Below are 9,690 nucleotides of genomic sequence, written 5' to 3' on the forward strand. Positions count from 1 at the left end.
TGCTTTGGCTCTGCAGGTATGGGGAAAACTCAAAGCATAGACAGGGCAGTTTGGTATAGGATTTTCCCACATGGGAGACCACAGGCCCCCGTAATGATGCTGATCTTGCTCCAGTGGGACCTAGAGATGGGGGAACACTGCTATCAGTCAAGATGCAATCTGGCCTTTGTAGGGACAGGACAGAGGCAGGGCCAGTGTGAGCCACTCACTACTCTATCAAAGGTGCTTCTTCAAGCCTGGTAAAACTGAGTTAGGCTTAAAGGTGCCACAAAGCACTTGAGTACCTACAATGGAAAGTGATGCTGATCGCATGGGATTAATCAATATAAGCATGCACTGAAGCCCTTCAGAAACTTTGGACTGCTCCATGGACATCAAACTTTGTGGTGTGGTATTTGGACAATTTTCCTAAACCTAGAAACAGGGAAGAAGAAGACAAGCTCTCCTTGGACCTCCACAGGAATTCAATTACTGATACACCTTGATTTAGGAGTACTGGCATGTACGTCCCTTTGTTGTATTCCTAACTCAGCAGCAATATTCAGCTCTGAGCATACTTTGATTAAAACCCATTAATAAACCAACCTGATAACATTGAAGATGCTAATTTGAGTGGTAGACTTACCTCACCTTTTACATTAACCTCACCAAAATGCAATTTCCTATTTTAATTTTGTTTTGGTCACTCCAATCTTAAAGGGGCACAACTTCATCTGCTGTAAGATGGTATATTTTCACTGATTTGCAGTAGCTGAAAAGCAGGCATGAAATATTCATGTTTGCTTTGTTCACCCTTGGAATTTCCCTTTTACACTGGCATTAGTCCATTAGGCCCCAGCATCCACCAGCTGCTGCAAGGACAGTCACAGCAGTTCCTCAAAATATCCTCCCTGCGCTCCTGCCGGTGAAGCAGCAGGTCCTATGACAGCTGATGAGAGCTGGATGGAAAAGCTCCACAGTGGCATGGCCACTGAGCAAGGCTCATTGGGTTTGCTCAAAGTCTCTGTCCATACACAAGGCTTACCCGGGTTTACATGACCCCTGGCTTAAAATAATTGCAGTAATCCCTTAAACTGACAACACTGAATTGTTGTATTTTCTCCAACACTAACATTTAGTTGTAATGCAGTGCTCAGCTGCTGAAGGTGAAAAAAAATCAAATGCTTTTTTTGTTGTTGTTGTGTTACAGCTATTCTGTAGAAATGGGAAGACAGGAGTGTCACCCATATCTGCTGGTGCTGGGTGTGAGGTGTAATCACCACAGTGCTCAGTGGGTGCTTGTTCTACTCAGTCTGGGCGCGTGATCTTACCTAGTGCAAATACACAGTAACTCTGCTGGACTCCTAGGAAAGCTCGTGGGAGAGAGTCAGTTCCTTTCCATTATGCAGGGCTAACCTCCTGTTTAATTTCTGTGAGAAGAACATGCTCAGAACATTAAGGACCACCTGATTAGTTTTCAGTTAGGATTTGCCATACAATTGAATCAGGAAAGTGGACAGAGAGGAAAGTTGCTTCCCAAAAGAACCAGTTCAGCACAAGTTAAAATGCTATGGGGAGTAAGAGTAAGGTAGCAGTAATCTGTTGCTGTTTGCTCTTTTGTCTCACCCAAGAAATTCACAAAGAAAAGGGTGGTGATGACATTCCATGAAGCCCATTTCTGGTCCAAATGTGGCCTCCATCTGTCCTGAATGGATGTACCATGAGCACAGGAGCTCTTGGACAGGAACAGACTAAGCAGTTCCGATGCTTTAAAATGGGCTCCCAACTTTTTTTCTGATGCAGCCTGAGCTTGGGTGGCTGGTTATGCTGGACTGTGGTCCTCTAAGCACATCTCCCAAGCATGGCTCTTTGCACTGGGGGTATTTTAACTACAGGTAAACTAGCTGTGTGGCAGGAAACCTGGTCATCCTGGGAGCCTGTTAAAGCCCACTCCTGAACACAGCCTTCACATCTTGAGGCTGACATACCCTCAAAGAATATGAAACAGCTTGCTTTGCACATGGTGTACAAATTATAATCCATATATTTTTTTCATATTTTATACCCTATAAGACAATGTGATAGCAATGCAGCCCTCTCAGACTTTTCTAGGACTCAGGCCATTGTGCTGATTCTATAGTATAAGCATCTAAAATACAGCTCCTAGTGTAAAGGCTACAGTCTTTGGAAATGCAAAGTACGGGAAAGCCTTTGGGCTTAAAACACGGGGGACATTGTGGTATGAACCACTGAGAACGTTGCCAGGGTGGATATAGGCCAAAGGAACTTTGTATTATTTCAATGTAAGCCAGAAAATGACCCAGGCACTGATATTGAGAGTATCAGGAAAGTACCAGCTAAGTATAAAAACTACTTTTATGGATGCTTCAGTGGGCCATTAAATCAATCCACAAAACCATCTGTCTTTTGCTAGGACTAGGCAGAAATCTAGTCTGCCAGGCTGGACCAGGGATGATTGTCTACAGATGAGAGACATCTATGCAGCATGAAGTGGAGGACAAGTAAGGACACTTGGTCAATTTTCTTCCTTTTTTTAGATATAAAAAACCAGCTGTCTAGTAGGCCATCAGAATCCATATGTTCCCATGTATGCTGGGTTGAGCTGGCAAAATACCAACTGCCCAATACAGAATCAAAGCCTTCCTCTCCCTGCTAAGAAGAGGGAAAGAAGGAAAACACTTAAAACAGGTTTATATATTTATATAGAAAAGAGAAAGTTAAAGAAAACTACAATATAACACACCTACACAAGTTAGAAATAACAGACAATAACTCCCCATTCCCCATCAAACACAAATCTCACCATTCTAGCTACAAATCACCCAAGAGAACTCAATCCCCCAAGGGACAGACCCAAGCAGAGAGAAGACTAAGACTAAATATTTTACTCTCCTAAGATACCATAGCAGCAAGTGATGGTGGGGTCTGGTCCAGGAGAATAACAGAATATGTCTTTCCCAGATGAGCAGCCATGAGGAACTGAGAGAACTCCTCCTACTCTACTGTATTTATATTTGAGGTGACATCAGGTTATGGTATGGAATACCACTGGCCAGTAGAAGTCAGCTGGCCTGACCCAGCTCCTGTCAGCTGATAATCCAAGTCCTGCTCTAAAACTAAAGCCTAAATTTAGGCCTAGCTAAACCCAAGAAAAGGTCACTATGGTGGGAAAGAAGCTGAGATGACAGAAGCCAGGTGAATGTCCTGATGAACCCAGCACGAACTTCTACTTATCTCCTCTATCCAGAAGTCCCACAGAAGCCACAATAAGTTAGATTTTACTACAGAATTGCCTTCCAATAATGCAGGATTTTAACTTGTGATTCTTTGTTCAACTCATTCCTTACAAGTGCTAGGGAAATAGTTCTGCTGCATCAGATTTATACTTTAATTTGTAGGATTTTGAGTGGACTCTACCCTAAATTTGAAACATTCCTCAGCAGTTACTGCTGCTCAGGTTTCCTAGCACCTTTACTGGGATCAGTGAAGGACGGCACTAAAGGGGTTTGAATCTGAACTAGAATTAGCCGTCAATGTCACTGGATCAGGCAGAATATTATGAGGTGACGTACTGCTCAATTTTTCTTATCCATTATATAGCATATTCAGTCCCCTGCATTTACTAACATAACAGAGATACTGTACAGAGTGTCAGTGAGGCAAATCACTAAAGGATGCCTTGGTCTAATAAGCCCCCATTTCCATGAGGGAAGGCAGAGACAGCAACAATGCATCCACCCTTACCATCCTCTCTGAGGCTACTGCAGCTCTGTGGCTTTTGCAGTCATCTCCTCTGTCACCAGCCCCCGAGCTCATTGCCACCAAATCCAGGTCCAGCACAGAGAGCATGATTCACTGCTGACAGCTGGGAAAGAACTTGTTCCACCATCAGAGTTCTGAGTCTATCAGCTTTAGCTTTGCTGAGAGAAAGTCAACAAAAGGATTATTCTGTAAAAATCCAGGGATTTTACTGGATCTCTGTGGGTGTGAAAATTCTTGTTTCAAAAACCATGCATGTCTTTGATAAGAGTATTCTGCAACTGTTTTGCCTACTTAAGGTCATCAAGGTTGGGCTGCATCAATGTCACATTTTTGCAGAAAGGAGAAAATATCACTGTTTTATTAATAATTTGTAATTTTTCTAACCCCCTGATATGAATAGTGCAACATCAATAGAGTGGCTATTTGTTACACGTGCCAAAGCTTGGAAGTGTATTCCTCAGTTCTAGATTAGCTGGGGGAGAGGGATACAGAGTTTATATCACCTGATGAATGCTTAATCATTTTCTTATCATTTAGCCAGATATTTTTTTCAGCAGTTTCCTGTGACCTGGTTCAATTACTTCTTTCTATATCTCTTCAATTCAGAACTGCCTGTTTTGAGCTGATCTTGCTTAGTCTTAGCTGGAAATGTTTGCTGCCTAGTAAAGACATATGGTTTCTCTTTGTTGGGAATTTCTGTTCACCCTGCATTTTCACTGTCAGCTAGACACCAAGATGGGCTGCCTCCATGTTGCCTTGATTTACAGAGAAAAATGTAGTTAGCAACAGGGGTATAACTGGATACATTCTTTCTGGATTTTGTCAAATATAACAGATACAAGTGAAAGAAATACCAAGCCCAAAGAGAGGGATATTTTTTTAAGAAATCCTGTACGACTGGAAGCAAATTTCAAAAGTCTGGGGAAAGAGAAAAATATTTAGCAGAGCTTGGGCACAGGACATCCTTTTTGCATGCTCCAGTCAGGTTACTTCACAAGCAAGTTACTTCTGAGTCTGTTCTCAGATGCAGCATGCATGTGTTTTTGTGGTAGCTAAATGCATCAAATGGAATAAAATCAGAAGCCATAAGTCAGTGATTTGCCATTACACTGAGTATAAAACAGCAACTTTTTCCCCTTAACAATAGAGCAACTACAAATATCTTTCTATGTTGAGTCAGAATCACAGAATATTCTGGGTTGGAAAGGACCCACAAGGATCATTGAGTCCAACTCTTAAATATGAAGTCCTCCATAACAAGTTTGTCTCAGGGGGCAGGGTGGTCTACCACTTCCTTGCAGTTGTCAGTGACCTATAGTGATATTAGTGTTGTTATGTTGTTGCTGCTGCTGACGATTTTTATTACTACTGTTTTCTTCAGCTTGTTGATAGTGCCTTTGCCATGTGCCAAATCAGAAGGCTTTGGGACAGCAAATCAGTATATCCAGTAAAGCATAGGGTTAATTACACTCCAGCCCTGCCTAAGGAGAGATGTGTGGACCTGTGGTGCAGAAGTGTCTGACTCCCCACTTCCCACTGGCAGGCAGATTCCAGCAACAGCAGCCTCTTGTGAGTCCCATGGGTTTTGGTGTGATGCCATGAGATGGCCTAGAACATGGACGGCTGCCAGTGTGTGCTGCTGGCATGCTTGTGACATAAGTCCTGTGTGGGAGGTGCTCCCTGACATCGGGGGTAAATCCCCCAAAAGATGTGCCCAGCCCAGTTAGTGACACCAGGATGTGACAAATGTGGGAGCAGAGGTGCAGGATAGTTGTACAGCTCTCACAGGGGACACTCAACATGCTGCAGTTTAGAATCACAAATAATTGTAGGGATTTGCTGCCCTCTGTCAGGATTTTGTTACAGTTCTAGTTCTCTGTGAACTGCAAGAGCAGTGCTCAGCAACAGCACTGCAGCAGAACAAGGTTTGTTTTTTCCAGCTGCCTGTTGGCAAAGCTGCAGGACAGCAGTGCTGCAGCCTCCCTGGAAAGTCAGAAACACATGCCGACCCCAGGCATGGCCTGGTGTAAGGAGCAGAGCTGCTGGACTGGCAGGAGCTCCCTGCCTTTTTCCCCATCCCTCTGGAGAGACAAGCTGGCAAGTCTGACTCTGTAAAGATGGTCCTTTCATTGGTTGTCTCCTCAAAAGAGCCAGCCCACCATCTTCCAGCTTTGGCTGTGCAACCTTTTGGTGAGAGAATTCAGTTTGACCTCCTTTTAATGCTGACAAGCCATAAGTGGCTTTGCCAAGTTTGATTTCTCAGTATGGCATGTGCTTTCTGAGAGGTAGTCAGCCACTCAGGCTAATTTTCTTTAACATAATTTTCTTAAAGGCTCATTAATGCCAATATGACACTTAGAAATATTTGGATACTGATTTGAAAAACCTGGGCTTGCTCTTCACTAAATGCATAGTATTGTGAGTCTCATGGAGTGAGATTGCTCTGACAAAACATTGAGTTGTGCAGTATTTACTCGCCTGGTCAGCAGGAGGAACAGGCACATCTCAGATGCTCCAAAGCACTCTGACACCTCAGACTGTCAGAAGACTATATCCTAAAAGCATCAATGGCTTATTAAGAGTACTTAGGTTGATTACTTTGCATGTTGATTTTTTTGATGTGGATACCTGAAATTAGGTTGTACTACTCCTATTCTAAAATAGCAGAGAAATGGGGGAGTGTGGAGGCCTGTAAAAGTACCTCAGGTGCATAGGCATTCAATATTGCTTTTCTGTTTTGAGAGAAATGAAGGATAGCATAACTATGCTATTCCCCGTAATAGATATATAACAGTCTGGCTGCCCATATGACAGCCATGATCCTCACCTCCAGCAGGTCACAATCCCAGGAGTGATAAACAGGTAGGCAAGGACTGAGGAAGAAGAACAATAGAACTCAAATACAAATCCATGATGATTGATTGTACAACTGTGTGGGATTTTCCCAGGGTTTTGAATTCAGGGGAAATCTTGGAGGTGGAGGACCGATAAGACTCTCTCACTCTTACACATAAGTAGGTAGTTTTTGCTGTGTATCTGGTTTCATCTCTGCTTGATACACACACAATTTACAGGGACTTTGTGATTAACGATGCTGCTCATAGCAGTGGCCAGAGGCCTTACCTTCAAAGTCTACATTGCACAATGCAGTGCTCTCCAGAGCTATCAGAGCTGGCCTAGAAGGTGCTAGCTCCATGTGTTAGGGCAGCTAGGCTAATAAATCTCTCAGAGCAACCTTTCCCAGATCTGCTTTATTGCTATCAAGGGTTTGAACTTGGATCCCTTTATAGTACTGCACAATGACAATGAAAGATGTGTACTTGTTTAGAGCTATTTGGAACAGCTCTGGCTGGCACTGCACTAGACAGGTCAAAGATGCCCATGAAGCTGTGAAGGTGGTGATAAAAGCCAAGGTTTGGTTTAACAGTTACCTTTGTTGTTATTGAGAAAGCTTGAAGAATAAGGAAACCATTTATTCATCAACCTTTCCAATTGCAACAGCCACGGCCACTAAGACATCCTGGGGCCCACTGAAGTGATGGCAACATCCTCAGGGATTTCAGAAAGACCTGGATTGATGAGACAAGTAACTGTGGCACACTAACTTACACATAATTATACTGATTTACTTTGGCTAGGAATTTCCCCCCTCCCTTTAGGTTAGATTTGTGTGCACTTTGTTTCTTCAGTGTTAGCATGGTAGATGTCTTAGAAGTGACTTATACCCATTCATATATTTACATATGAAAAAATACCAATACTTCTGTTATGTTCTACAGGCAGACTGGGAGATCTGCCTGATGTCATCTCTTAAGTCATGAAACTACTGCCTGAAAATGGAACACTGTTATGCATTGTTCGCCTTTCAGCTGCTGACATGGCTGTGCATAGCACTCATCTGGGCTTCCCTCGCTATGAAACCAGCCCAAACACCAGTTTGGGAAAGCAAAGCTTTCAAGACTGCCTGGAATGACTGACAGAACTGCTCCCTGAGGTATGATGTACTGAACATGAAAATGTTTTATATGTTTTGAAGCCCTCATCTAAAGCAATAGGGCAAACACATCACAGGTAATCCCTGTTAATGGTGGCATAACCTAGAACTTCAGTTTTCAAACTCATCCAGAAATAAAAGGCATGGCATTAACTAATATGTCCTGGTTAAGGATTTTACTAGGTTAGCTGTCACAGACTGGGTGCACTAGAGACCTCAGTGGGCCCACAACTGGGGTGCAAAAGGTACCTACAGAAGAAAGTCCAGGAAACTCAGAACTGAAGTGAAAGGGAATATTTCAGCAAATGATTCTGAATATTAGCCAATTTCCTTTGAAGAAAGTACAAAAGCTTTCATGAAGGAAACAATTGCCTTAGGAATGAAAAGCAAACCAAAGCTCCAGTGGGAATATTACTTATACCCTGACTGTTATAACTACTTTTTCTGTAATTAGAACTACAATGGTTCCAGCCCAGAGAGTGAAGTTTTGAGGAACATTGAATTTTCCTGGCTCTGTGATAGCAGTGCAGACCTTTGTCCTTCCACTGACATTAAGAAACCCCTTGGAAACAGTCATAAACATTTTGTACTTTTCTCACTTTAGGTTGAATGAATCCATAAGAATTTCCTCCATGACATCCCAAGATTATGCTGGGTGTGTATTTGTGTATACCTGACTATGTTATAGAGACAAACATTTATTAATTCTCTCTATGGGAAGTTTTTGTTGGAACAAGGTAGCCTACATTTATCCTTTAACCATTCTTCCAGATGGTGCATCAAGATGAAGAACCTCCTACTTGAGCCAGGTCTGCTGGTTCATGTTAATTACCTACAAGCTTTAAAGAGCTCAATGTTCTGAAGAAAAAATGCAGCCTTGAATGCCTGATTTTTTCCTTTTTTTTTTTTGTGTGTATGTAATTCATTGTTATGCTGTACTCAAACATGCTTTTGAATGGATTAAAAGGATTTCAGAAATTTGATGTAGTACATAGGAGGCTGTTAATACATTAATCCTCTCTGATGTGCTCAGGTATGCAATCACTAACTAATCCTCAGACACCTGACCTTTTTACAGAAGGAAAAGTGAGGCAGAGATGTCACCAACTTGTTCAGTGTACATAAGAAAGGGAAATTAAACCAGAAGTCTTTCTGCATCCCTCCATCTCAAAACCATTTAATTTAGTCCCATAATACCTTTATTGGGACACCAGATCCAAGCAGTACTGCTCACAGCAGCTGAACACATACAAACACACACATAAAAGTATTTTTAAGGTAAGTCCTTTTTTATATAATCCTGGGCATCCTCCCAGAACCTGGATGAGGATGGTAGGCTTCCCGTGAAAAAGCAGCATAACCTGTCTGCCACTGCCCTGACTCTGTTCTTGCTTGTAGACAGTGTCTACACTATCAGTAGGACCCAGTTTCTCTGTTTCAGAGTTCAGAAAGTGAACAGTATTAACTTTTTAAAAGCTATGTTCAAATTTTCTGCCCAGGTATAGAGTCTAAAGCTGGCACACTGTCTGGGAATGAGCTTTAACTTCCTCTTCTACCAAGTATCATTACTCCCCTATCACTGCCATACATCACACACTATACTTCCCAGCAGGGGCCTCACTTCTCTTGGTCTTGAAGACAGCAAAAGAAGTGCAGACCCCTGCTTTGGTGGTTTTATCCAGTTTGCCCTTCCTTAGCTTTGCAAGGAGAGGATAGACAGACATCAATAACTGCTGTGCCTGGTGTGCATCCCCTTGGCCATTTTATGTCCAGTTCCTGCCTCTTTTCCCCTTCAGGCAACTAATTCCTGTGAAGCTTTTGTATTTTGATTTCTTGATATGCTGTGGCTCTCAAATTCCCCTAAACCAGTGACAATGTCTGGGAAGTCACTTGCATATCAATGGCTTTTCAAATTCTGTGCCTGTGGCACAGTA

General features: G+C 42.5%; 1 pseudogene; it reads left to right on the top strand.

The window, feature by feature from the left end:
- Window positions 1-7,598: 7,598 nt before the first annotated feature.
- On the top strand, window positions 7,599-8,544 carry LOC139669588 (hyaluronidase-4-like; annotated as a pseudogene).
- The last annotated feature ends 1,146 nt before the right edge of the window (window positions 8,545-9,690 follow it).

Source organism: Pithys albifrons, chromosome 3 (genome assembly GCF_047495875.1).
Source record: "Pithys albifrons albifrons isolate INPA30051 chromosome 3, PitAlb_v1, whole genome shotgun sequence".
Classification (NCBI taxonomy): domain Eukaryota; kingdom Metazoa; phylum Chordata; class Aves; order Passeriformes; family Thamnophilidae; genus Pithys; species Pithys albifrons.